The sequence below is a fragment of the Natrix helvetica genome, assembly GCF_964273705.1.
Source record: "Natrix helvetica genome assembly, chromosome: 4".
Classification (NCBI taxonomy): Eukaryota; Metazoa; Chordata; class Lepidosauria; order Squamata; family Natricidae; genus Natrix; species Natrix helvetica.
The window spans coordinates 78,843,859-78,848,897 of NC_138550.1; positions in this window are offsets into that span (position 1 = coordinate 78,843,859).

Here is a 5,039-nt window from a genome sequence, read left to right on the forward strand (position 1 = left end):
TTATCACCTCTTTCTCTGAAGTAAATAGCAGCATAGTCTTTGAAACCCCTATTTGCCTGACAGATTCTGAACAATGGATGTGGAATTTTCCAACTCTGACATCACACCTAAGGAATCTAAGAGTACTAAGCAATTTATGTACACACAAAACATCCGAAATGTTTGGGTGCATAAAGATAACTAAAGCTTCTGTTCTCTTTTCTAGGGATCACTTTAAGCATTTAGTGACAAATTGATTTTATATGGACTATGAATAGTCCTCATAAATCAACTGAACCTAATATGATAAAGGTACTTTGAATATTTTATAATTGCACAGTGTTTTCAAATATATAACCTATCTTTCTCTGTTCATTTTAATTTGGTGGATATATGCGTGCCTATACAAACACACTCCCTAAATGTGAATGTTTAATTTCCATGCAAGCATTTTCTTAATAAGGATATCTATCAGGATTAATTTTTGGTATAAATAATCCTTGACTTACAAACAGTTCATTTAGTGACTGTTCAAATTTGCAACTTCACTGAAAATTAGCAGCCTGAAAAAACTGAAAAAAGCGATTTAGGACCATTTTTCACACTTACAACCATTGCAGCATCACCATGGTTACGTGATGAAAATTCAGAAGCTTGGCAACTAACTCATGTTTATGACAGTTGTAGTGTCCCTGGGTCATGATCACCTTCTGTAATCTTCTGACAAGCAAAGTCAATGGGGAAGCAGGATTCGCTTAACAACTATGTTACTAACTTAACAACTTAACAGATTCACTTAACAACTGTGGCAAGAAAAATCTTAAAATGGGGCAAAATAAATGTCTCACATAGCAACAGAAATATTGGGCTTAATTGTGGTCATAAGGCGAGGAATATCTATATTTGATGCTTCTGCTATTCAACCCTAACTGACAACACTAAAGAGAAGTTCAGATGACCCTAGAAAGTGAAACAAAGCAGGAAAAAAAGCTTTAGAGATGCAATGCGGGCGCAACCCCCTCCCACATGCCCCACATGCACGCATGACCCCTTTGTGCTCCCCCCCGTGCATGTGCCCCCCCCCCGCTCAATTTTTGGCTTGCAGGTTGGTGCAGGAGGCTTAATTAAGAATTAAGTCCTTACACTTTGTTCACTAAGGATTGAAGGAATCTCTTCATGCTATAAAATGTGTGTTGTTTCAAAAGTGCTGGTCATGGTTTTATCAAGATAAATATTCTGTCATCTCCCACAGCTGAAAACTCACAAGAGACTGCTTTTTCCATGTCTGGAGAAGAGATGCAAAGACTCGTTGGCTCTTCATTCCACCACAGTCATCAGCTCCACTTTTCATAGAGCCATTTTCAGCTCACCATTTCTTTCCCAGAAGACATTTTGTGTACAGCTATTTTTTGGTACAATGTACACTTTGTCTACATGAGCAGAGATCCCTACAGGCTGAGTTATCTCTCACATGGAGGATTTCTATATCTATAGAAAATAGCAAATCTATACCACTTTGTTATTTTGTGTCATCAACAGACATGTAGTAGTAGTAGTAGTAGTAGTAGTAGTAGTAGTAGTAGTAGTAGTAGTGGTTTGCCACAAGACCACAACAGCCCATTCAGTCATTCAAAGAACATATGTTATTAAGAACATAAAACACTACATTCTCAGACAAATAAAAATTGTGTAACAATTGAGTTGTAATCTAATACAGTACGAGTTGCTTCAATTCTACCATGCAAGCTAATGTGGGGGATTCAGTATCAGTTCATATAGTTTTGCCTTCCAAAATCATAATTACTCTCTTCAGTATTAGCCATCTAAAACAGCTGTCCTAATCTGGAAAACAACTGTTCACATAATTTCTAACCAGTTTAACCCTAAGAATGCCCTGGAGAGACTAATTGTCCAAGGTACCTTCTTGTAGCCTGAGCATTAGTGATCCCTCTACCAAGCCACCTTTTTTTGACCTGACTTGCTTTGCCGGGTCAAAATTGAACAGAATTAAGTGTGAAGAAGTGTCTCTGCCCTGTATCAGTGGGCATGGAAAGATTTCCCTTGTTGCGATTGTGGTGCTGATCTGCAAATTATTAAACATATTGTGCAAGAGTGTTCATGACATGCATTTTCTAATTCCCTAGAAGATCCAGAGGCAATTTCCTGGACAGCTGAATTGGACAACCAGTTATGAGGCCACTGCTATACTCCTGTTTTGTATATACTGCAATTACCCTGGATTGTTTGTATATGTTTACTTCTCTTTTGTCATTTTCTCATCATACGCTAAATAACCCCCTTTCCCCCAGAATTCAGAGCAAATATCTCCTAGTATTCACCATAATTGAGTTACAGGTTCACCTATTTGAAATATGTTTAGATGCTGCAGGAATAATCTAAGGTAGTTCTGTTGCAGAAAAAAAAATGTGGATAATCTTGCAGAATATCAAAAGTGTGATGTCATAATCTTATTCTATATTAAAATTTGGACAAAGAGTTTTGAACAATAGCTTCGAAATCTAATTGAAATCTACAGATCTACTGTAATCATAGTTCTAACTCATGGAAGTCAAAGAAATTTTGATTAGCATAGATACGCAAGCAATTCAAACACAGGCATGGCAAGGAGAAGGCTGCCTCCACAGACCCTAAAGGTATGTTTGCATTTGCTTACTTTGGGCACATTGTGAAGTAGACCCTCCGCCGTTTTTTCAGCTGAAATAGACAAAACATTCCTGAATTTTTCACTTTTTAAGAAAAGAATAAAACATTGATTGGCCAGTTCCAATTGATGTTAATAGGGAACAAGAGGTCTAGTCCTCAGCCACCACAAGGCTTGCTACTTTCTCCCCTCCTTTTCAATATCTACATGAAACCTTTGGGTGAGATCATCCAACACCATGGGATGAGATATCATCAATATACTGAATGGGACACAGCTCTACATCTCCATCCCTGGTGATCCAAGAGATGCTGTGACTGCTCTTTCTCAATGCTTGGAGGCTGTGAAGTGTCTGGATGGGGGACAATAGTCTTCAGCTGAACATAGGCAAGATGGAGTGGCTGGGGCTACAAGGGACCTCTGAATCCAGTGGTTTTATCATCATTAGCTCTGGATGGGGCTGCACTAACCCAGACAAATTTGGTGCGCAACTGGGGAGTCCTCTTGGACTTATGACTCCTGTTGGAAGAGCAGGTGGCAATCATGGCTACAAGGGCGTTTGTACAACTTTGAGCCCTTACCTGGATCCTGAGCCTTTGAACATGGTCACTCATTCCTTAGTCATCTCTCAACTGTATTTCTGCAATGCACTCTATATGAGGCAGAGGTGGTATTCAGCAGGTTCTGACCAGTTCTGGAGAACCGGTAGCAGAAATTTTGAGTAGTTCAGAGAACCGGTAAATACCACCACTGACTGGCCTGGCCCTCATCTATTCTCTGCCTCCCAAGTCCCAGCTGATCGGGAGGAAACGGGGATTTTGCAGTAACCCTCCCCTGGAGTGGGGAAGGAATGGAGATTTTACAATATCCTTTCCGCGCCATGCCCACCAAGCCAGGCCCACAGAACCAGTAGTAAGAAAAATTTATTCCCACCACTGGCATGAGGCTACCCTTGAAGAGTATTTGAAAGTTTCAGCTGGTGCAGAATGCAGCAGCACTCACAGTTCTGGAAGGTCCTAGAGTTGCACATATAACACCATTATTGTGCAAGCTGAATTGGCTGCCAATTTGCTTCCTGATCCAATTCGCAGTAGTGTATATTACCTTTAAAACTCTACATGGCATGAGCCCATGGTATCAGAAGAGCCACCTCTCCCCAATGAGACAAACCTGCCCTTCTTGTGCCAGCAAAATGGCCTGCTATGCATCCCATCTGCTAAAGAATTGAAGCAAGCAGGATCAAGAAGAGCCTTTTCTGCTGGGGCTCCATCCCTGTGGAACATTACACCACCAGAGCAGTGGTGAAATCTAAACATTTTTCCTACCGTTTCTTTGGGAGTGGCTTGGTGGGAGTGACTGGGTGGATGTGGCTATGTAGTCATGTGACTGGAGGGGGGTGTCAAAAGACAGAAACTCACTTTAACAATGTCCTACTGGAGCAGGGGGCTGGACTAGAGGACCTCCAGGTCCCTTCCAGCTCTGGATTGCTGTGCTCTTTCAAGGTATCCTCTGGAGCCGCATCTAGTACCAGGTTTGTAGTCCTCCCTCTCCTTTTTCCCTCCCTCCCTTCCCCCTTCTCTCTCTTTCACAGCACAAACCCCCCCCCCATTTTTAAAAGCATTTTTCCCTGCCTATTCACCTGAACTGGCAGGGAAAAAAATGCTTTAAAAAGTGTGGGGGGGGGAAGCTTACGACAATCATGCGGCTCACAGCTGAGCTGCGTGATCCTCAGATGCTTTTTTTGTACTACTGCTTCACAGAACCAAGGACAATCGTCCCTACCGGTTCGGCAAAACTAGGTCGAACTGGGAGGATTTCACCCCTGCACCAGAGGTGAGAGTTGCCCCCCCTCTTTTGGCCTTCCAGAAGGTATCAAAATCTGGCTTTTTTGGTTGGCCTGGGACCCTGAGGCATCCACTCCCCGCTGGAGGTGGCTGACAGCATAAGTAGACCTCACCGTGAATGAAATGAATACTATATGTGTTTATAATGTTGCAGGATCCAATCTAGGTTGGACCAGAGGTTTAGTTTTCTGAGCTTTTGGACTTGTGGGGGAGCCCATCCTCGGGGAGCTTCTCTCTACCAGAATGTGTCGGACACAATGTATCAAATCAGATTGGATCCTGTAAGAAGACCTCATCACCATCCCATCAGTCTCTTGGTGTGTTTTTTAGTGCAGTTTTTAATATTTTCATGTTGGCTTTTTTAAATCTGTTCATATTTTAACTATTTTTCATTTGTTTCTATAATTTGTAAGCTGCCAGGAGTCACCTTGTACGGAAGATGGGTGCATAGTAAGTAATAAGTAAATAAGTAAGTAAGTAAGTAAGTAAGTAAGTAAGTAAGTAAGTAAATAAATAAACAAACAAATAAATAAATAAATTGCTTTCTTGTGTAA